Consider the following 25,031-nt stretch of genomic DNA (forward strand, 5'->3'; position numbering starts at 1 on the left):
TGGTGTTCTGGCCGACAGTCGCAGCTAAAGGACCAGCTGACAGCCGGCATCAACCATCATGGACGTGAGTGAACGAGTCTTTAGGTGACTCAGCCTCCAGCATCTGCTTTCCTCAGCAGCTCAGCTAGCAGAGCCTGTACCTGCCCTTATACTACAATAGGGGCACGGGACATCAGTGTCTGGCTACAGCCGCGGACATCTTCTGTGAAGGGGTAGCACTGGGCTCGAGGAAATGCAGGGGAAAGGGAAAGCAGCACTTAAGAAGCTTCTGCCTGTTCATGCTCTCCCGCCCTCTGCACCCCTCCGTCTTCGGAAGCTGTCTGTGCATGATAATCAGCTCGAAGGAATCGATAGAAGTGAGAGAGAAAGAGTTCAAGAACTAGGAAAACAAAATAAACAAGAGAAACCCTTAGAGAAGCTAAAGTTTGTATTGAACTGGTACAAGCAGAGAGAGGCTGCAGGGTCAGAGCATGGTGTGATCTGGCTCAGTGTGCCTCTGCTGAGGGCCGCAGTGCTGGTACCTACCTCGGGGTGGTTGGCATCTCTGTTTGCTTCACTAACAATATGGGATCCCAGGCACAGTGTGACCTGTCTGGCCGCAAACACAGAGGCTTTAAGCTGTGACTGCTAGAGCACAGAAATATATCACAGGCTCCGTAAGAGACCTTAAAATAGCTCCCAGGTGGCGGCACTGCTTGGATGGCTTTGGAAAGACAGTCACTGAGCCAAAAACCCAGAGGAAATCTGTAGTTCAAGGTTGAAGAAGCTTGCAGCCCAAAGTCAAGAGGCTGGAACCTCCGCAGTGTTCTAATAGTCCAGAGAGGTATTCAGCCCTGTGGGCATTAAAGAATGTGTAAGGGGAAGTGTTGTCAAAGTTAAAACAAAGGGTTCTCTTTTATTTAAGCTATCATTTCTGATTCATGCTGGGTGGTGAGTAACATGTCTTGAGGTGGGAGGGTGATTGACATGCAATTGTGGAGGCCTGACGATGATTTTCAGCTTCCATCTGCCTATCAGGGTACAAACAGTGTTGTGTGGCAATGCTGAAGAGAAGAGAGGAAAATAAGTAATGCAAGTATTTAAAGTCACTTAAATCCCAAGGTGACCAAAGTACTCATTAATATCTTCAAATACTGGACACTGAATAACTAGTTTCAAAATAAATGCAGCAATTCACCAGTTATTATTTACAACAAGAAACCAAGCTTGGGAATTGGTAATGTATGTGGCTACATAAACTGCTTTTATTTTGCTCCCAACACAATGCCATATGAAGGCAGGCATTTAATATATACTTTTGATCATCCTGGAGATGGGTTTTACTTGTTGTGAGAGCTAAAGTAACATTAGTCAAAATTAAGGAAGCTAAAGATCCTTATTATATGGAGATCGGCAGAATCATGACAACAACTAGTCTTCCTATTCCTTAAAAAAAGAAAAGAATCCAAGAACTGTGATCAGGTGAAATGTACCAGGACATTTTTTTCCACATTCCAACACAGTACAATTTTTCAAAAAAGAAATGCAAGGGGATGATAAACATATATAAAAATAATCAATCTAAGTCATAACCCAAAATGCAAATTAAAAGAAAAATAACCAAATTAGCACAGATTTAAAAAGCAGATAATGCCCAATGCTAATAAGGGTACAATGAAGTGGGTAATTCTCTTTTGCTGACAGAAGTACAGATTAATTTACTCTTTGTGGGTAAAAAATAGCAATATACATCAAGAGCCTGAAATTGTTAATACCTTTAAACCAATGATTCTATTTATAGTTATCTTGCCTAAAGAAATAATTTTAAATACAAAGTTTTATGCAAAAAATTGCTTATGTCAGCATATTTTTAATACTTAGAAGTCAAAACCAATTTAGATGGCTATGTATGGTAGGATTTAAAGACTAATGAATAAAATACATAAAATATTTAAAATATTCTACTCATTATATTATACATATATACATAAGAAAAACTTTTAAATATTAGAAAATTTTTAAATATCTGGATGATGAGATTTTCCAAATTCTGTAACATGCATGATGAAGTAAAATCCAGAAAATGGATAATTTTTTAATAAATAAAAAGATACCCACTAAAAGCACCTTACAAATGTGTTTTTATACATTAGAGTTTTATGCCACCAAGATGACCTCTAACTTCAGTTAAAAGAGGATTAAATGTGTCAAAGTCTCTTATCACAAAGTAGTTCCATTGATTCCTGGACCCTGATAGAAAGGTTCTAGCCAGCCATATGGAAACTGGATTCTGAATCCTGCTTCTCATTGTCTCTGGTAAACTGAACCAGACACTCAGAAGCTGAAAGCTCTGTGCAGCCACCTCTCTCCATCAGCCTTTGTGTTCTTTTTCCTCATTTCATGCCAGGTGTCTCCATGTGTTGGTTTCTTCGGCCACACTGAAGATAGTACTTTCAATCCTTTGAATCTTAACTTGATTAGGAATATGCATCTCACTATGCTAAATGGTCTTGTGATATTACTCAGCTTCTCTGTTTTGTTCCTACCAGTTAGAATACTAAATACCCTTTCTGACAAAGAGTCCATAACATGAACAGAGACTTCTCATCTCTAGTATACTTCAGCATATGCTCTAAAACATGGGAAATCCATCTCTGGATGACAGTTTACTAAACTGTATACTTTTAAAAAATACAATTGACAATGCCAAGTGGCGTATGCAGGGAGGTTACTGTCGCCCAGTTCTCCGAAGAATTCTTAGAGAAATAATAGAGGAAGTTCTCCTCCCTTCTCCAGTCTCACTGATCATGCTGGACGACACCTCTGTGCCTGAGCATCAGCACAGTCAACGACAGTCCAGGCGCTGTAAAAGAGCCAGTGAAAGCCTGACTGAACAACGAGCCCGAGACTCTTCCCAAGTGTCTCTGGGTGATCATTCCTAATATGAAATATAATTAAAAGCCAGTCATATGGTATCACCCTTACATTATTTGTGATTGATTCATTTTAAAAGGCGTGTGTTTTGAACTGCATTATAGCCAATTTCATGTAATAAGCCTAAGTCATAAAGGAATTCCACTCCAGTGGAAAATGAAGTATGCTTACTAGAAGGTGAAACTCATGCACTTAGTCATGGAAGAAAAGTGATTTGATTAAAGAAGAAACTGGTTATACGAAGTCTTTTTTTAGCACAACCATTCAAAACAAACTTCCCTAAAGCACCAATACATTTTAAAACCATAGAAGGCTCAGAGCACTTGACAAAAATACACTGTGCAGCAAACCGAAATAATCTCTTTTCAGTAGACAAGACTGTATTACCTATCATTATTTCTGATGGTTTGGAGGAGATTCAGCAATATCTTAAGAGTCAAGTACCTCTCTCCTACTTCTTTCAGTGCCATTTATCACAAAGCAGGCGCTTGCTTCAAGATTATGGAAGGTTTTTCAAAATGATATGTTGTTTACTTGCCTTCCTGATCACCACCTTAGGGCTGTCTCCCATGAATTTCCTGATGTTCTGAAGTTATGGGGTGTTTTTTGTGGACCCTACTCATATTCTTACAGAGAGATGTTTATCTTCAAGAAGCAGGAAAGCTGTCAAGAGAAAGTGTCTCCATTATTGACTGAGACTACAATCTGGAAAAAAAAAAAAAGAAAAGGAAAAGAAATGGGAGCAGCAAAAGACTAGCAGAAGCAGGGGGAAAACCGAAGAGTGAGACTGTCCCCAGGACATCAGAAAGATGAAATGGTCATAAGAGCAGCAATCCTTTGAACAAACACTAGGGATCTGGAGCAAAGCCAATTAGAGTGAAAATAATTTTTTATAAGTAAATGGGAGGGAGAGGAATAGAATTGAAAAGAGCATGCAAATGAAAGGGAAAGAATATCCAGGTGAAAACTCAGCTTGAATGAAATGCAGCAAACTGCTGAGGAGGGCCACGGCTCACCCTTCCCAGGGTTTGATCAACTTGTTCTGAGTTGTGTCCTTGCTGTAAGTGGTGACACTCCACAGAGCAAGAGAGCAGCTGAGCGGTCCCTGAGCTCCCCCTACCACCTCTTCCATGCTCTGTAACAGTCATCCCGGGGGAAGTCGGATCTCCATCTAATCCCTGTGCTATTTCTTGCCTTATGTAACCATCTCTGAAAATCTATATTTTTTCCATTAAATAAAATTGAGACCTGTAACTGTCTCTGTGGACATCTTCCTGAAAACCATGTCACTGACCCAATGAGATAACTACTCAGGAGGCAATCGTGTCTGGACACACAGAAGAATGTATGTGAATCATGCCTATGGCTTTGATTTTCCCTAAAGCAAAGTGGGCACAGTTTGGAAACATCTATTAATTAGCATCTATTATTTAAATGTCTGTTAATTAAACAAATTTGTAAGCATCTACTATGGCACAGCCTATGCCAGGCTTGCAAGGGATGCAAACATACATGGCTGTTTTCAAGTAATTTACCACTTAATGTGAAGATCAAATAAATAGAAAGGAGAGAAGAGTAAGTACTTCCAAAGAGGAAAGGATGAAATGTCTCAGAAGTTTGGAAAGGGGCCAGACTAATTTCTACAAAGGGTCTTAGAAAAACTTCTTGAACTGGGTATCATTTGAGTTGGGGTGTGGTTTTACCAGGACAGATGGAAATACAGTGTTTGAAAGGAAAGGCATTTCAAGCAGAGAAAAACTTGAGTAAAGGCACAGAGCTGAGAAACTAAGATGTGTGCAGAAAGAACCTTCCCTTCTGCGAGAGCACAGGGCAGGTGACGGCACATGGCTGACTTCCTGTCTTCAACAAGGCTGTACAGAGAGCGGCCAACAGCAAAGTGTCTGCAGCCAGACTGGATTCGAATCTGTTCTCTGCCACGTCCATGTGTGACATGGGGCAAGCGAATGAATTTCCTTGCCTCCATCTCCTCTCTGTAAAGTGGGGACTGAGTGGGCATGTATTTCACAGAGTTGACATGAGAAACAAAGACTTCAGGAGAGTCCATGGTGCAGGAGCAGCATTCAGAGAATTATTAGTCATTATCTCTCTTTTCTAGAGATAATGCCTATGTGGAAGGCCATAGGAAAACTTTCTCATCTTTTCTCCTAGCTACATCAAATGAGTTTAACATATACAGAAAGCCTGGGCCATTGCGGGTGGAGAAGCAGCAGTCAAAGAAAGGCTTACCATTAAATATCCTGATACTCTTGCTTTCCTGCTCTTAACATCTACGTAAGGTAAAACTGCTTTTCTGATAATTCTGCTCAACTGTGAGTTTACAAGCTCACTGTACTTGCTTGGCCCAAAAGTACAACAAGGCAAGTCAAAGGATGGCTGGTTTCACAGGAAATGTTTAAAGTTTGGCATTCTTTTCCTACGGTTATTTATATGCTTTTCTCCTTAGCCAGAAGCATTTGCATCTTTGAAAGTCCCTAGTGAGCTCTGACGCAAATATCTACCTACAGGGGAGAATCCCTGGCTGGCTCTGAAAATTAAACTAACAAAGATTAATAGGAGAAAAGAAAATAAATGTACTTAATATGTTTTACATGGAAGTATAATATGGTTTACATCCAAAAGGAAATGCTAACCTGAAGCAACAGTTAAACCTGAGTATTGTCATGCTAAATTTGATGAAGAGTGGATATCATATAGAAATAACAGGCCAGAGTAAGAAGTAAGTGTAATGTGGGGAGACTTAGCGAGGCCTGTTTGCTCAGGTTCTGCTCAGGGTCTTGGAGGTGAGGGTGCTCCTTTCCTCTGGGTATAGAGAGGGCACCTCTCAAAACTGTTTCAGGCGATAAGGTTAGAGGGAAGGTCAAAGTGACCTTCCTGCTTCTGCCATTTTCTCAAACTCCTTCAGCTTGAAATATTCAATCTGTTAAAATACCATATTTTGGGGTAGCAGGTCCTAAACCCCATCACATCCCACGTCTCAGCACACGTCTACCATGTAACACTATTCCCACAAAGAAACTCAAGTAAGCACTGGTTTCTATCTGCTTCCATACATAAAATAAAAAGAAGGGGTTTTGGGTGAATTTGTTTTCTCTCTCAGCACAGTCTCAATTGTTAGCTGAGTAAAAGAACACTAGGCTATAGTTTAAACAGCAGAGTAGAGTCTCAATTTAAAAATAGATAAATTTGAATCCTAGAATCACTTTCAGTATAATCCTTTCTGGACTATGACAGGGGCTAGATGACTAATAATAATCTATGGCAATATCCTAAGAGCCACTGAAATATGCGCTTATCAAGACACTAAACTGCTGGCTCACAAGGTCCTTCTCCTTTGCCCTAGGATTGCCTGGCTTTCTCCTTCCCCACAGTGAATGACCAGCTGGCTATGAACTGCAGCCTTCGTACAGAAAGGGGTTTACAGAATGTGAGTGCCCATCAGAGAAGGGAGAGGAAGAATGAACCACTCTTTGAGGGAGAATCACTATCTCTAATTAAGGGATGAAGACTTCCAAAGGTAAAGGTTTATTTTAAAGGCAAATTGAAGAACTCTCTTTTATTCATAGATTTTCCATAGCCACCTCTCCCCTTTCTCTCCCCCTCTCTCTCTCCAGATCCTAAGATATGAGAATTACTTCTCTATTTGGTTCCATTTCCCATTTATTTACAAATCCCAAGACAGATAAAGACACTAGTTTTTCATTTTTCTCACTTCCTAGGGAAAAGTGAAAGGCACATGATAAGGGGGAAACATGGTTAGTATTTTTCAATATAGGAGTCTACATACCCTTACCAATTATAATCGCATGCCTACCTGGAAATTCTTTTAGAACACACAAAAGTGCCTAGGAGCCTAGAAATACTTTATTGTTTTTCCTCCTTTACAGCTTATTTTCTCTCAAGTGAAAGCTTAGTTTATTGAATTATGGAAAGGGGAATTTGGTCAGTTCTGGGCTCGAAAATGTCCTCTGAATAAAGTCCTCATAATAATTAAATTGAATTCCAAGTACTTCTTGCCCATACATAACTCACATTTTTTTCTGATTGATTTACAAGTGAAGGCTGAGAGGATATTGCTAGTGTTTGCTAAATAATAATGTACTTGCTTGTATTTATATATAAGCACTCTAAGTCTTACAGAGAAACTTTTACCCTTAACTCTCACAATAGCTCTGTGATACATGGTAACATTCACATCTCTGAAATAATGGAAAGCCAGCTCTGAAAACCCCTGATTATAAAAACAACACCCTAAATCTATCAATAGTGACTAATCTGGTTTCTTTCCAGTGTGCTACTTCAACTTTGAAGTTCTATTCTCTTTATATTATTGGAATTGTTTCTATTCTTAAAGGTTCATTTCTGCCACTAATTGTAACTTTGAACAAGTTGTGTAAGTTTCTCCGTATCTGAGGTTTTCTCATCTGTAAATTAGATGAGGATTTCAGTAAAATCTACAAGTTTGACACACCTTGAAAATAACAGACATGAAAGGTATAAACCCATAAAAACAGAGAATGGGAGAGGAAATGACAGTAGATAAGACATGTCAACAATAATGCAGAGGATGAAAAGCAGATAGATGAGTGGTAACGGACTGCCAAGAGGCAAAACTCCAACTGAATTGGCTGCATAGGAGAAAGTCAGTGAACTCAATAATGGCCCTAAAACATCCATGCTCTGATCCCCAGAGCTGTAGGAAATTACCTTGCATGTCAGAGAGGGCTCTGTGGGTGTGATTAAATTAAGGAACATGAGGTGCAGATAATATCTGGATTATCCACGTGGGCCCAATATAATCATAAGGGTCCTTAAAAAAGAGGGAAGCAGGAGAGGCAGAGGCAGAGAACGTGATACAACCATGGAAGCGAGGTTGGAGTGATGCAGGCCATCACCAAGGGAGGCAAGCAGCCCCTAAAACCTGTAAAAAACACAAAGAAACACACTCTTCCCTGGAACACCAGAAGGAACACAGCCCAGTCATCAATGGTTTTACCCTAGTTAAGACTCATTTTGACACTTACCTGGCAGAGGAAATACCATGATCACAAAGGTGGTTTTCCCAGAGTGAGGCTTATCCATTGCACTCCAGATGTGCTGACCCCTGTGATTTCCCCAAATTTAGGAAACTCGACTGCATCATTTCTGGTAGTGGGGGACTGCGTTTGCTCTTTAAAAATAAAAATAAATTAAAATAAATAAAAAAGACTCATTTTGAGCTCCTAACCTCCAGGACAGTAAGATGTGGATTTGTGTCATTTGAAACCAATTCATTTGCAGTAATTTGTTATAGCAGCAACAGGAAACTAATACATCAATTCATACCACAGAACTAGGGCAGCCTCAGGAACTGGAAGCAGGAGAAAACTCTAAAGGTGGGGGGAGGGTGACAGAAAATGCCATCAATTAAAAGTCTATGTAAGGAAGACTTAGACCCCCAGCTCTCTTCTTTCACCCTGTGTAGCCAGGTGACAATTCCTTCCCCGTCCAACAGGAAGATAATTTTTCAGAAGGCTCCCAATTTGGGAAAAACAGACGTGGTGGAGGGAAGAGGTGAGGCACTAGGCTCAAAACCATTGCATTCTTAATGGCAGGGGACACCAAGCCCTTCCCCAGACTCACAATCCCTCAACCTAAGAGACCAGAGGGTTTCTCTCTGAGGAAACACCTACACATCCCAGTACAGAACCAGTTAGCAAATCATCTGGTTCCTGCCCTTCACCCATGCAGAGAAGCCCAGCAGCTGAGAGGCCCCAGCTATGCACAGAGTTCCCACATAGTGTTTCAACACTTCAGTCCTACAAATGCGCAGGCAGCAGACAGCCTGGGTTCATACCCTGACTCCAACATTTTATAAGTGTAACATTTACTAAGTGACTATGGTCAGGTTAATTAACCTTTCTTCAGATCAATGGTCATATCTATCTTACCCTAGTTAAGGGTGGTCAGAAGCTCAAAATGAGTCTTAACTAGGGTAAGAAAATAGAATGATTTCTAGATAGATAAAAAGATAGATGATAAAGAAAAAAATAGAATGATAAAGATTAAATGAGATTTTAGATACAAAGCATTCAGAATCATGCACAGAATAAGAAAAGATAAAGTCCAAAACAAACACATACACACCCACAAAGGGAATTCAGGTGGAATAAAGATGATGTAGAGATCCAAAGAAATCCCCCACAAAAAGGCTCTTTAATATCTTCAGATGAAATGAGAAGAGTATGCCATGGGGAAAAACATCAGAAGAGCTTTTGAAAATTAAAACTATAATATCAGAAATGAAAATTTCCATAGCATGTTTGCAGAATAAAGTTGACATAGTCTCTCAGAAAGTAGAATAAGATAAAAAGATGGACAATATAAGAAAAAAGGTAAAAAAAAGTATAAACATGGCCCCACCATTGATCCACCCTGATTCATGGATATTTTTGTACATATGAAGGTACATTTCCATCATACACACCAACAGATTCATTTTTCCACAACTGTTTTCTACTCAGAAACCATATCTCCCAAGTGGTAGTTGTATTTTGGGGGATAAAATTTTGAACTTTGACCCACAAGTACATAATCTGCAAATAAACTGCTTGTAACACCAGAAACCATATACATTGTTCCCATTCCTCTACTTGCTTCCCACTTCCTTTAAGTTTTATCAAGAAATATGTAGGACTAATTCCTTTATCTTATCCTTGAAATCTAATTTATTTGGGGCAGTTAGCCTCAAACCAACATTTCATTCTTGCTTAATTTCCATTGTAAATGTGAAAGAGAAAGTGAACAAGGAAATAAATAAATCATAAGTTCAATAAACTGCAGTTTCTGTGTTCAAATTTTTCCATTCTTAAAAATCCTTCCTTTCTGTGTTCTGTAGTCTGTGTATTCACAGACCCCTTTTATCCTATCTGTACCTCAGTATAACCTCTTATAACCTGCTTTCTACTCCTTTTAGCTAATTTGTTTCTCACTGGCTACAGTAGCTCATTCTCCTGCAAAGAGTAGGATGGGGAAAAACATTAAAAGAAAAAGAAAATTTTTACATTGTTGAGATTCAGAGAATTCCATTATTCTACCTAGGGCATATTGCCATCAGCTTCTGTAAGGTTGAATCTGGAATGGCTGGCTTCTGTCATGACTTTCTTATGTAGGGATTGAGTCCTTTCAATGACCCTGCATAGATTTATATAAACTTAACATTGGTTACATTTAAATAAATCAACAAGTGTTGATTTATTTACCAGATGATTTAATGATTACATTTACCAGATGAAAATTGGTAAAAAAAATTAGTATCAAGAGCTGCTTTAAATGTTTTTTTTAATTAAAAAAGTTTTTTAAAAACTCAGTAAAGATAATGAGTAAGGCTCCCAACCCCACAGTGTTTTTCCTACTTTAAGGATATAAGCCTCAGGTCATCTGTAGCACCAGCTAGCATTACTGCCTTTTTTTTCCCCTTTACCTGCTGTATTTTTCAATTATTGTGTAATTCAAGAACCACTTAGCAGAAATGGATAAAATGTCGAGGAAGAAAACACCAAACTTTAAGCAATGAGATTTTAGAATTGTGGATGGATTTATATCAGCTTTTTCTCCCGCATTCGTTATTACTATGATTAATCAAGGGTTAGCGCTGTCAACACATGTAATAGAGTTCCTGCTGCACATAATTTATCATTTAAATAAACTAGACCCCTCTATCTTCAAGAAAAAATCCCAGAGCAGCTGATACAAGCAACTAAAATCTACCAGCAAAACTCATTCTGTATCTGAGAAATGGACAAACCAAATATGCCAAATGAAGGTATACCAAACTTACACAAAGACCACATACATGGAAAAGTTGTTGATGTATGATACCCCTCAACCCCTACAGACTCAATACACATCCTACCCCAACCCTGGAAACCAAACCACAACCAAGCTGGCCTTGGTCACTGGCACCATCTAGCGGTTGCCACAAAAGACTGGCCCAAATCACCTCACTGCTTCTTCCTCTGGAAATTGTATGGTGATAACAATGATTCCACTCTTTTTTTACATGCAACTGTTTCTACTACCTCAATTTCTGTCTTTGTAAGAAAATTTTTATGATTTTCAAAATAAGTCTTTTTGGATTCTGTTTTGCTTTATACCAAAGTAAAGCAATAAGTATAGAAAATTAAGGCTCTATTACAGATACACAAATTAAAATGAAACTAAGCACAGACCATAAAAAATAACCACTAGTGGGCTTCCCCATTAAGATAGAAGATTTAATACATACATAAAATTTTACTTCCTCATCCAACCCTATTAAACTATAATAAAAGGATTTTTTTTAAGACATAAATCCACCAGGATGGAAATATTAGAGAAAACAGTGACACAATTTTAGAAGAAAGAAAATAGATCAGGAGAGGAAGTTGACTGACAGACTCAAGGTAGGGGAATCTGAAGTCAACAGCGGGAAAGCAAATACACAGTATAATTTATACTGTAAATTCCAGCTACTTCTGGAACTGTGAGTAAGCCATGGAGGCAGAGAAGCTAAAATAAATAAAAATGTATTATATTGTTCAAGTGGCAGTTAGACATTTTTCCCCCAGCATGCTGACAGATGGCTGTTTTTCCCAACACCAGGAGAATCCTGGAGTTTCATCCTCAGGAGAGTAAAACAGGATTTCTGAACCTGGACTGATGAGGGCCCAATTGAGGAATTGGGAGCCATACATACAAGATAATTAAAATACCAGATGCATATTATATGTTTTATTCTAATTGCTGAGACCTTTGGCCCCCAGGCCCTACTCTCCCACGATTCTGGAAGCACCTGTGCTCCCCAAGCAGGAGCCAAGCAGGGAAAACTCTGGGTCACCTCAGAGAACAGCTAACAAGAATATAAGCAGAAAATCAGCCCAGCAAAACTCAAATCATTTGATTTTGATAAGAGCTTTACACTCACTCTTGATTTCAGGCAGAAAAACAGCAGATCAATGAACATTTGAACAAATCAGTTGAGGAAGATAAAAACAGAAACAGAGAAAAATATAATAGAGAAAATAGAGATTATTCAGGGTAAAAAAAAATCTTAAAAACATAATCCCGGTTAATATCCTCAGATCAATGTGGAGACACTACATTCATGAAGTATTATTACTATTTTAAAAAGCTCCTGGAAATTAAAAACAAGATGACAGAAAATATTTAAAAATCAATAGAATGGTTGCAAAATACATTTGAGAAAATCATGATGGAAGTAGAAGAAAGAAGAAGAAAAATATAAGGAGATGAAAAATAGATACAAAAATTAAAGAATACAGAAGAATGAATAATATCCAAATATTGGGATGATCTGAAAAAGAATGTCAGAGAAAAAAAAAAAACAGAGAGGAGAATATCCTAAATGAAATCCTTTAAAAAAATTCCCCAGGTCTTATAGACCTCAGTTTCTAGGCTAAAAGGAGTCATCAAATGCTCAACAAATACATGAAAATAGACTTACAGTAAGGCACACCATTGTGAAATTTTACAACATTGAAAACACAAAGAAGATCCTAAAAGCTTCCTGGAATTAAAAAACAGGTCACATAGAAAAAAAGAAGTATCAGAATATATTCTGACTCATCAGAAACACTGGTAGGTGGAAAATAATGCAACAATATCTTCAAAATTCTGAAGGAAAAGATGTCCAACATAGATTTCCATACATGTCAGGTGTAAACTAAAGGAATACTGAGATACTAGATCTCAAATTTGTCCAATGTATCTACCATATAGCTCTTTTCTGGAAGTCACTGGCAGGTGTGTTCCACCAAACTAAGGAAGTAAACAAAGAGGAATATATACAATATCAGAAATAATGTACCCAACCCCCAAGAGAACAGTGAAAAAAATCTCCAGGGTGATGAGAGGGAGGAATCCCCAGATAGCTCTTGCACTTCAAGGATTGAGGGAAACCAGCTTAGGTCAAAACACCTTAGAAAGTGTGTAGCCAGGACAGAACAGGGTCCCTTATAAGCAGGCATCTGTCCCTCTAGAGTGAACAAGGAGACATAGATAAGGTCGACAAAACCACCATCTTATCGGCGTTATCTACAATAATGACAGCTTATGGCCATAACTGAAAGACAAGACTATAAAGAAATATGTGTCTAACAAGGATTATAATAAAGTCTGACATACTTTTTCACTAAATATTTGACAAGAGCCCTCCAGATCTTAGAGACTTCAAAATCAGTTAAATGCAAATCCATCCAAATATTTAATTCATATTTACATGTTTATGTGTATATTGACACATGCATACATACAAATGCTGGGATATGCATACAATTTCTCTGGAAAGAAACATGAGAAATTTATTACACTTGTTTCTGGGGAAGACAACTAAGTCAGCAGTACAATGGGAGACTTGCTTTTCATTATTTACTTTTTGGCTTTTTTTATTTCTGTAACACAGACATATATCAAGTGAATAAAACAAAATTTTCCCCCCCAAAAACAATAATAATAGCCTTAGGTATATTATCTGCTATTCCCATACCCTCAATCAAGCCTTAACAGTTTTGCTTACTCACACAAACACATGTATTTTTAATGCTTTCCTTCATTCCACCCATTATTCACTTTTTCACCCAATTATCCTAGGAGGAAATATCTCTTTTCATTTCATTTGTGAGGCAAAAAATTATCCTAATTATGGTTGATCAGCCTAAGAGTAGTGCTAATGATATTTCCATATCAAGGAACAGTAAATCCACAAGTTGTGAGGGAAATTAACCGTAATAGTCATTGCCATCAGATTCTGAAAACCTTGCCTCAAAGAATCAGATAATTAGATTTTTTAAATGATTTTCATGTATCCCCTTTCCTCTAATTAGGATTACTTTAAGCACCAGCTTTAAAGATTAAGCAACTATTTCTTATTGAATGTGTTTTTAGTTTTGTTTGATTACTGTTCTGCAACAGCCTCACTTCCGGTTTCTTACATCCAGGTCCCTGATTCCAGCTGCCTCATGTCTATAGAAGAGCAAGGGAGATGTCCTAAATATGCAGGGACTGGAGAGCTGCTGGGGCAATGGAAGCAACAACTGAGGAAGCACCCCAAAGCCATCATTTAGGAGAAATAGCAATAAGCAGTTAGGCCTGGAATCTTTAGCCTGGAAGTAAGGGATGACCAGATGTCCAGGTGGCGGTTGATAACAGAAAGACTCCACAACAAGCAGCAAACAAACAGCGGCAGGGGCCAATAGGACCCCACGTCCAGGAGCCTGGCAGTGGCAGCAAATAGAGAAAGGCAGCCTGAGAGCCAGACAGGGACCCTGTCAGTAACTGGCATACAAGACAGGATCTAGGTCACTGAGAAGAAGGCTAAGAGCCAGAGGCAAGTTCTGTTCAGGCCAAAATGCTGTCCTAAGTCAAAGTCCTTAAAGTCTCCTTGATCAAAGAGACTTTAAGAAGAATCTAATTTCAGATCTAATTTAAGAAGAGGAAAAGAGATTTAAATGTTGGAATTAAGTGGGCTTAGTCTAAGAACTTGGGGTAGGAATTGCAGGTAGATAGGGGTCGAGGAAGCCAGGCAGGGTATGGGCAGCGTAGGGATGTAGTTGTCATTTACATCCTTCATTACATAGAAAAGTACATTCTACATTTTAGCCCATCAAAGTCACTTTTGCAGCAAACTTTTTGAGTGGAAATCACTTATTATCTGGGTAGTATTTACTCCTTTACCATCTACAGTGAATTATTTGGCTGATTGTGTTGGGATAGTTGTAGTGGTTGTAATAACTGGGGTGTACTCCTGGCATCCTGAGTGTGCAGGCCATTGATTATAAAAATCCCACAAAGCTAAACAGACTTTCACATATGGACACATACACACTAAATGTCTCGCTCAAAATGCCAGGCACATTGCCATTGAAATATACTGATTGCTTCACTTCACCAAGGTGCTTCCTAGGTATAAATGCAGTCCTGTGGGATTTCAAAGCTTTCATTAGAGACCTTAAAAAGTTCTATTCTCTACCCTTCTTTACCTAAATTCATTTACTAATGGTTTAAAAATATGGCAGGAACTTTAGGTTAGGTTTTGTAGACATGTTTTGCATAAACATTTCATCTACTTATGATCAACGTGGTAGAGGCAGTTCAAAATTGTTATGTAAAGGACTGCAGGAGAGTTTTCTTGCTGATGTTTGTTCTTAATGGTAAAAGAAACATATGGATGAAAGAATCTAAGGCATTCTCAAGGCAATGAACTCATGCAAAGAACAAGAGTCAATTAAAGCAAATCTGCCGTGATCTTGGATTTGACAAATCACCTCTCAGCTTTGCAGCATGTTAGCATCTAATTGAGGCACAGAAGGAAACATCTTCAAAATCACTTCCTATGTCATTACCCTCAAGAGACACTTGTTTATCAGAAAAGCACCCTGCTTTTTAAAACAAGAGAAGGACATATGTTCTATGATTCCAGGGACTACAGGAGTCCCAGGCACCAGCAGATTAGAATGAACTGTTCACCTATTTCAGTTCATTAAATTCAGCTGAGATGCTGTTTGTGCAACAGGATAACGAGGCCCATAAACCTGCAGTTGGATTTACTACAGAACACATTCACACACAAGGCTTCTCTACAAAGTTACCTTCAGATAAAGCACATCATCAAAGCCACTGTGTTATGCCTAAGCACCATTTAGACAAAGGCATTTCTCCCAAACTGTTATAAAGCACATTTGCTTCAATAAAGGGTAACACGTACATGGAGTGTTAATCAAACCTGTCTTGCAGATTGAACTTTTGCATTTTGAGATTATATAAATTAATTTGAGGGTAAAATGTCATTCAGTTTTGTAGAATTTGGCAAGCCAACTTTAAAGAACAGCATTTGTGTGTGTCCTCATGTATTAACTAAAAAATAATCCAGTTGCCCTCCCCCATCCCCACCACCCACACCATCTAAGTCCCATACACCTTCCTGGTCCACGTAAAATCCCAGTTGACCCTCTCCTTTTCTCAGTCCTGTGGTTCTTGTTTTCTCTAACAAACAGTGAGCCTATGTTGCTCTCTGTTACTTATTTTTTGAAAAACAAGTTCTTTTCTTCACTGCTCATACATAAGCTATGTACATGTTCTCCATACTGCATAACCCTCTGTGCAGAAGCTGCACGGGGTGTTTGCTGACACATTGATATTGTTATCAATGCAAAATGGAAGAGGTAATTTCCTGGAGTTCATTCTATTAGTATCTATGTCAGTGATCAGTTTAAATAAGCTGCTCAGATGCTGCCTAGGCTGGGGGATTTGAAAGTGACCAGACGACTTTGCCCAGATCAAAATATCTCCTTTGAGTTGCTGAGTTTTCTTTCCAGTTTGAATTTTCCCATTAATGGGTTAAAATACAAAAATGAGGATATAATTTCCAAAATTCTCAAAAAGCATGGGATACTTTATTTCCTTACATGTAAGCAAGGACTGCATGAAAGCATTTATCACTCATTCTAAGCACACAAAATGCCCAAGGAGGAAGAATTTTCACTGGGAAGAGTCTGTGCACAGGATCAGGCAAAGGCCTAGAAGTACAGGAGTTGGGACAAATTTATTTCCTGGTTTGCACAAGACAGTCCCAATGTGTTCCAGTTGTCCTAGAATAAAACTTCATGAAGCCCCCTTTCACTCCAGCAGTGATCCAGTCTGGGCAATAAATTATAGTCACCTGATGTGTGTGGATCTTGGGTTTAAACTGGGGCCCCAGCACCTGGGGCTCCTTAGCCTCTGGAAGGAATTGAAGAGGGATTATTGTAAGAACTGGAGTGGAATCACCCCTCCTGCCTCCTAATTCAGTGCTCTCTTTTTCTGGCCAACCTCTTCCAGGCACACTGTCATTGTTCTTGAATTGCCTCCTCTAGGTTACTTTAGTCTTCCCAAAAATGTTTGAAGACCTTTTATGATTAATTCCATCTCGGTTCATCCTTTCCCTTGATCCTTGGCATCTAGATGCTAAAACCAAAATTAGTAGTGTAGTAAGAGCATAGGACATTATATGCTACCATGTTATGTCCTGAAGAGCAAGTTCTTGACATTTGTCAGGGCTAAAACCCAAGATATTCACAACCTGAAAATTCAGTTTTCCGATTTTCTCCCCCCAACTTACTAACTTTACCTTCTCTTCTATCTCCAGTGTCTGCAATTAGATTTCTTCTTAGATCTACTTTTACCATCACTTCCTGAGTGTGTGTCTGACTATAAAAAGCCATCTGAGATGTGGTTTCTGGGTAGCGAGCGAGGCATATTCAGCAGCCAAACAATTCTCACTTCCACACAGATGTGTACATGGCTCCAATGTGTCCCTCAGCACAATGATCAAATATGAGAGACACAGGCTTTAGAGTGGAGGGCTGTGTTGTGCCATTCTGGGTAGCCACTCACATTATATATGCAAGACAACAGCTCCACTCTCTCCATTAGTCAAAAATCACAAATTTCAATCCCAAGGGTCTCTATATATTTAAAAATGCAAGTTGTATTAGGCAAAATTTTATGAGGTTTTTTCCTACTTCAGTTTTAGTTCTGTCTGAAACAAATCTGAATTCAGACTCCAAAGATCTTCCCTCTCCCCATTATTCCATTTTCTAAAAATTGTCCACAATCAAGCTCCATTCAAACGTCGATATCAAGTTTATAATAGAGAATAGAAAAGAAAATCATCTGGGATAGGCGCCAGATCTCTTCATCTAGTTTTGTCACCTATGTAAGCACAGACAGATTTTGATGGATCTGTTTACACATCTCTAGTCATAGAACATAATGATCACATTATACCACCCTGGCACCTCTGTGCTCCTACTGCTGCAAGCTGACTTACACGCCCTTGGCATTTATCACAGCCAGGTTTCTAAAAGAAGAGTTAAAATGGAAAATATATTTTATTTGAACCCAGTCTAATCCCCAATTATATCTAATTTCATGATTCAGAAAAGCTGCTTTTAGTGAATAGATATGACCCAAAAAGGGTTTTAAGCACATATTTGGGTTTAATATGGAAATGAATCCAAAAATACAGCTGGCAGAGCTCTCCGCAGACCCAATGATTCACATGAGACATACCCATCAATTCGGGCAGAACAGCTAGTTACCATACAACACCTTGGCAATTGTTGGTGCCTCCTAGTATGTGGCAAGCCGTCTTTTAAAGTTTCTGCATCAAACTCTCTTCACGGAAACTCATAGAAAAAAAATACATCCAAATGCAAAATGCTGAACTGACAGCATGATTATCAGTTGAAACCACAGAATATTTAGTTGTCAGAGGTCCTCAAGAGCAGGTTTGCAGCTTTGTGGAATTCTGACTCATTAAATGCTTGGTTCAATAATAGGGCTTCCAACTTTAGAGTTGGAGCTTCATCTCTTGAGTGCTTGGCATCCCAGGGGCAGCAGCAAAAGTGTTTACTGGGAGCTTCTAATAGAAAAGTAATTACCAAAGACAATGAGCCCACCAATTAATTCCCTGAAGAAACAGCCAGAGGTGTTGGCAACGCCAAGTGGCACCTTGAAGTAATTAGATAATTCTGTCTGCCCCCAAAAAATCTTTAAATGAGGGGAAAAGAGAGACTTTGGTTCTTCATGGTACAAATAGGCTTTGACAAAATCTCAGCTGGGCACTTTATTTTGCCCGTGTAGATATCACTTCCCTGTACATATGCCTCCACTTTGACAGACCATGTTTCCTTAAGGATTTCCTCATTGGAACTCATAGGCAAGATTCTGCCCCCATGAGCCGGAGTTCAGTCTACTTGCATTGTTTTGTTTCTTTGTTTTAAATAAACTTTCTTTTAAATAATTTTCGATCTACAAAAAGTTAAAAGTTAAAAAACACAGAGTATTCCCATATAGCCTTCACCCAGCTTCCCTTCATGTTAACATCTAAAATGATGGTACACTTATAAAAACTGAGAAATTAATACTGGAACAATGCTATTAACTAAATTACAGACCTTATTTGTATTTTCCCCATTTTTTTGCTAGTGTTCTTTGTCTGTTCCAGGACCCAACCCAGGATACCACACTCCATTTCCTCCTTAGTCACCTCTGGACAATGACAGTTGCTCAGCCTTTCCTCGCTTTCAAGATCTTGACACTTGTGAAGTACTGGACATGCATTTTGTAGAATGTCCCTCAATTTGGGTCATCTGATGTTTTCTCACAATTAGACTGAGATTATGTGTTTTGTGGGAAAATACTACAGAGGTGAGGTACCCTTTTCATAACATCCCTGGGATGTTTTTGAGTGAGAAATAAAATGGTAAAAAGGTCTTATCCTCTGTGACAGCTTATAAATAAATAAATGACTTAAGAAGATGTTTAAACATGATTTAACAAGTTGTTGGTATGAAGTTCCAGGCTCTAAAGCTGGGTGCGTTTGCTTTAAAGCCCTTTCAAGACTCTTTAGACAGACATGTAAACTAAAAGATCACAGCATGTCTGTGCATTACAGTCAGTTACTGAGGTGTTGAAAGAAATTTGGTGTTAATGATAAAGTACTAAAGCTTACACTTCATTAGCTCTGTCTAGAAATTGGAGTAAGTTGAAGAACATCACCGTAATAGCCACACTCTTACTGCCTTGCATCTAGTCTGCTTCCTTGACTGGGGGAAGAGAGCAGGTGACAGATCATATGCTCCTGAAAACAGCACTCATTCATGGAGGTGCAGCACATATACAAACATTAAAATATCACCTGATAGGTTCATTTCTTTAAAAAAATGAAAGTTGGTAATGCTGTAGACTGGTACTTTCTAAAATGTTTATCTTATATCCTTTCATAGTGATATTTTAGCATGTACCCTACTTAGCCTGGATTCTTCCCAAAAAAAGAGTCTTAGGTGATGGCATCCATGCTGGGAGTTTAAGTTTCAGCAACGATCCCACCAAGGTGAGTAGGAATAGGCACTGGAAAAAGGAAAGCAGAGAAGCTCCAAGGGCCAGTCCAAAGTTGCATGGTTGGGTTGGTTACCATTTAGGGTCAATGAAGTCAGTCACACTAGGGACCCTATGAGGAGTCACACAGAATACACTCCAGAATCATCCATCTGGGACGTGGGAGATACAAATATTTATCTGCTTTTTCCAGCCCACATTGAGTTTATTACACTTCCAGATTTGTGCTTGCTTGAAGCTGGTTGGCCAGAGATACAGAAGGCCCAGAAAAATGGGTGAGAGAGAGATGGAACAGTTGCAGCAGGAGACTGATGGTTTACACCTGGGCACAGCTGGTGGCCACACAACAGCTGGGGTACAAAGGGGAACAAGAGTGTGTAAGTCAGGTCACAGGGGGCGCTAGACCCACAGCTAATGTATGTGTACATAAATTCATTTGTTACTCTTAGCCTGTATTAAATATTAGTAAAGTTCATTTTGTTCTTATTTTTAGATAAAAATTAATATAAATAGGAAGCCTAATATTTCTTTCTATAGCCCAATGAATTGTCTTGCTAACTCCTAGACTGCACATAGTCCAGTTTGGAGACCATTGATTTAGACTATAAAATATTCTCCTTGAATGATTTTCAGGAGGTTTCTCCTGGCTACTTCAAGTAAGAAAATTGACAACATTCATTGAAAACAGAAAGTCCAGTTAAGAAGTTTAATTCGATCATTGCCTTTCCTTCTCATATAACAAGAATTGCAATTAATTCCATTCCATTTCTCTAGTGAAAAATAGTAAAGGTTTTTTTTTAAAGTAAGCATGGCATAGTACAGTGGTTCTCAAATTTGAGCATACATCAGAATTACCTGTGAAAGGTGATTCATAGACCTGTGACAACACATACTGCTAGACCCCAACCTCAGGGAATCTGATTCAGTAAGGTTGGTGTGAAGCCTGAGAAGTCAGATTTCCAACAGCTCCCAAGAGTTACACACTCTGTGGACTGGGGGGTGAGCAGTCCAGAGAGGGGCACACACTGGCCTACTAGAAAGAGCATGAGTTTTGGCATCAGACAGACAGATCTGGGTTTACAACCTACCTCTACCATTTGCTATCATGAACTTCTCTTAGGTAACACCTGTAAAATTTAAATAATTCTTTCTTTCTAAGACTATTATAAGAAATAAGGGAGGAGATAACATTAGCCAAGCACCCAGTATAGTGTTGGGTGCACTACAGGGCTCCAATAAATCATCATCAGTAAAAATAAAAGCACTAATATCATGGATTATTTCAGCAAACAATGTTTGAATAATAAAAAGTGATTTAATAGATTTAACAGTGATTTGACAGAATAACAGATCTTTCTACTTCAGGTGTTTTAAAAAATTGAAGGTAATATAGGACTGGCAATAAAACTTCAGTTTTCATAATCGGTTAAGGATTGGCCTGCTATTATTCATGTGTGTCAGCCTCCCCTCACTTCCCCGCCTGCCGAGCCTTTCTGCTACTAGCTCTTTTGTGGAAGTACGCGGGGAAGAGGCAGAGGTGGCCTCGTAGGCCTGACCACTGACACACAGAGCAGGGTGCCATGGCACCGGGCCACCTAGCAGTTTCCAGGGGCTGGAAAATCTCTATTGATCTCTCCCTCACAGTTACAGAAATGGGATAATAAAACTTGCTAAATGTCCTGTGGAGCTCTAGGTAAACGCTTTGAATTTTAAAGTGTAAACTATTTCTTATTGTCTAGTCTGTCAACAATATTTTCAACTCTACATTTCCTTTAAATTGTCCATATTCATCTTAAAATTATTTTTACCATGTTGATTTGCTCATCTACAAATGTATGCTGCTGAAGTAGTAGTTTAAATGTAAATTTTAGTGAATGCTATGAATCAGTGCCTAATTTGCACATTTTGTTAATTACCTGTGGTTTAGGATAATCAATCCAAGATGTTCCCTAGTACCCTGGATAATTAAGAGTTGACCTATTTTTAAATGTTTGCAGCTCAAACAGAACGAATTCCAGTCAATTGTATTTCCCAATAGAAAAACCATCATTTATTTAAATAGTCTATCAGACATATTGGAATGTAAAATCTTGGACTGAAAATTGACTTCCAAAGGTCATAGAGTCTATCCCCTACCCTTGTGTAAATTGTCAAACTAGCTAGAGAAGAATATATTCTATCTTTTACAGCATTCTTATAAAATGTAGCCAAGGATGTGCACCAGCCTGAAGTACAACCTGTTTCTCTCTCTTCACCATCTAAGTCCTTGACCTATAAGATGAGCAAACATAGCAGTTGCCAGTATTTGCATATATAAAGTTGCCAATACTTGCATATGTAAACATACATACAAATGTACCCAGACACACTCTCATATACACAGGCTTGCTAATGAAGATTCATATAGCATAGAACATACTCCTCTCCCTAAATTATCTTCCTTGAATATAATTCAGTCTTTTTATGCCTGGAGGCATAAATATACATCCCCTGTGAGATTTCTCCCCACTCAGAAAAAGCAGCTGACTATAAGTTGTGGATCATACTCCACCTTTGAAAAATTCAAGGGCACCTTTGCTGTAGATTATTCTGACTTGGCAAGGAGGAATTTTTTAACCTCTTGCCTACATCTCTTTTTTGTTAAGGACCCTAAGTCCTCAATGGAGCAGTAGTTATTTAAGAGCTTCTGTTTAGTTCTACCTCAAGGCTGTTCTGTTTCTAAAACACTATACCCCTGGGTTTTCTTACAGAGTTCTTAGAACTGTTTACCTGGAATTCACCTGTAGCATTATTTACCTCCCCTGCCCAAACCCAGAAGAACATCTCTACATATAACAAGTTCATGTTTCAGAATGCAGAGACCTTCTCTTGCCCTTTGTTCCCCTCAGCCAACTACCCCGACTTGCCATCCTCTGCTTGTCAGACTCTCAGCCTCAAACACCAGTTCAGGCCTAGGACAGGAGACCAGCCTCAGACAGCCTTTGACTTCCTGTTAAGCTGCTTATTTAGTGCTGATGCCCTGAGCCTAGCCTTCAGTTCCTCCGCCTGAGTCTTGCTCTTCTCACCCAAAACCTCATCTACATGGTCTTCCCCATCTCAGTCACAGCAACTCCTTTTTGCCTGTTGCTTAAACCAAAAATCTCAGCATCATCCTTGATGCTTCTCTTTCATCTCACATATCGAATCTATACTCTCAAAATACTAAATACATTTTGGTAAATAAGAGGACAGAAGGATTGGCAGGATAGAAGGAATGGATACAAACTCCTTCTGTCCTGCTATGCAGGTCCCTTAGGAATGGGATTTTGCTGCTCCTCCAATCAAGAGATAAACTCTATTTCCCAACCAATTATATTTGGACTGCCCTTGTGACTTTTTTTGAAAAATAAACTGTGGCAGCAGTGATATTATGTGACTTGGAAGTAGGTACTTTGCAGCATCCACTTTCTCTCTCCTGGAACACTGTCCTGAAGCCCCTACTAAAGGAGGCTGGGCAGAGAAAAACCAAGGATCTCTGGCATGTGAGGGAAGTCATCTTGGACCTTCGATGCAGCCTGCCTTCCACTGAATGCAGCCACATGAGTGAGTCCAGAAGAAACCATCAGAGGAGCATCTGTTCAACCCACAGATTTATGATCAATAATAAATCATTTTAAGCCACTGAGTTTTGGAGGGTGTTACCCACCCAGTCATCACCACCTGCACTGCTATTGTTTTGAATGGAACCACCGGCCAAAACTACTTCATAGCTTCTTACCTGGGTTCTTACCTTTGCCTTTGGTCCCTACAGTCTCTTCTCAATACTCACTCAATGTGATCCCTTCAAAACACAAGTCAAATCATATCACTCCTCCACTCCAAACTTACAGAAGGCTATTTCACTCAGGGTAAGAGTCCAGTGTTTACAGAGTCCTGCATGGCTCAATGTCGCTGAGTCCCACTGCCTCTCTGACCTCATCTCTTGGTATACTCTCCCCACCACCCCACTCAGCCTCAGCCACTGTGGCCCCTTCTGCCCCTGAACATGGCCGACAAACTCCCCCTTCCTGCTGTACCCTCTCCAGGAAATGCCCATATCTAACTTACTTCTTCAAATCAAAATATCACCTTCCCAATGAAGTCCAGTCTGATCACCTCATTTGAAATTGCACTTTGCATTTGCAGCCTGCTTAGGACTCCTATTTGCTCATGCCCTTTTCTAGATCTCTTATTACATTCTATCACTCCATACAATTATCTTATTCATTATGTTAATTGATTCTTTTACCCCATGAAGGCATGAATTTGGGTTTATTTTGTTCATTGATGTCTGGCATATAGAAGGCACTGGATAAACATTTGTTGAATGGATATACACTATTTATGGAAAGGTCATCAGGATCTTTGATAATCCACCTGAAAACCTAACAAATTTTAGTGATTGAAACCCATGAATGTTTTATTTGAATGGAAAACACACCCACTCAAATACAGTATTGACCAAATCTTGTGTTAATCAAAACAGCCTCACGAATTGCCACAAATTGAAGCATGGTAGCTGTCTCTTCCCCTTTTCCCTCCACACTTTGTCCTAAAGCTCCTTAGATCCAGCAAGCCTCAGTTTTCTCCGGCAAAGCTTCCACACACCTGTCCCGTTCCCCACTGTGATGAGCTTCGCTGCCTGCAGATGACTGCCTAAGTTGCTCTCCTTGAAAACAAAAGGAGGAGCCCAGGAAGAAGGAAAATCAGGGAACCCGACACAGCATCCAGAAGCCAAGAGAAGTCAGCTGGAATTCCCAGTGATGGCAAAGGGAAATACAGGAAACACCTGACAGGAATGCAGTCTATGTGCCTCCAGAAAAAAAAAAAAAAGGTTACCTGATTAATTGACAGAGTTGACAATGTGGTAAATTGTATTGAGAAGCATTTTAAAAACATTTAGGGGGTGTGGGACACCCCAGTCTTAAGTTAATGAAAAGTAGGCTAAGAAATAATCATTAGCTACAGAAAAATGAAAACTGTATTTGATATAAATATTAAAAAAATCCTTTCCTTCTCTACAAAATCCTTCTAGCAACCATTACACTTAATTATAAAATATTAAAATCATCCTTCTTAAAATAAATAGTGAGACAGAAATGTTTGCTATTGCTTCAGCTCTTCAGTTTTGAACTGGAGACCCTAGCCAGTGTAATAATGCAAGG

The 25,031-nt window shown here is 39.0% G+C and overlaps 1 non-coding gene across 1 annotated transcript; it reads left to right on the forward strand.

The window, feature by feature from the left end:
- Positions 1-7,947: 7,947 nt before the first annotated feature.
- LOC118972294 (U1 spliceosomal RNA) lies at positions 7,948-8,105 on the forward strand. Its single transcript, XR_005061193.2, has one exon. It is a non-coding gene; the product is annotated as a U1 spliceosomal RNA (small nuclear RNA).
- The last annotated feature ends 16,926 nt before the right edge of the window (positions 8,106-25,031 follow it).

The sequence above is a fragment of the Manis javanica genome, chromosome 8 (assembly GCF_040802235.1).
Source record: "Manis javanica isolate MJ-LG chromosome 8, MJ_LKY, whole genome shotgun sequence".
NCBI lineage: Eukaryota > Metazoa > Chordata > Mammalia > Pholidota > Manidae > Manis > Manis javanica.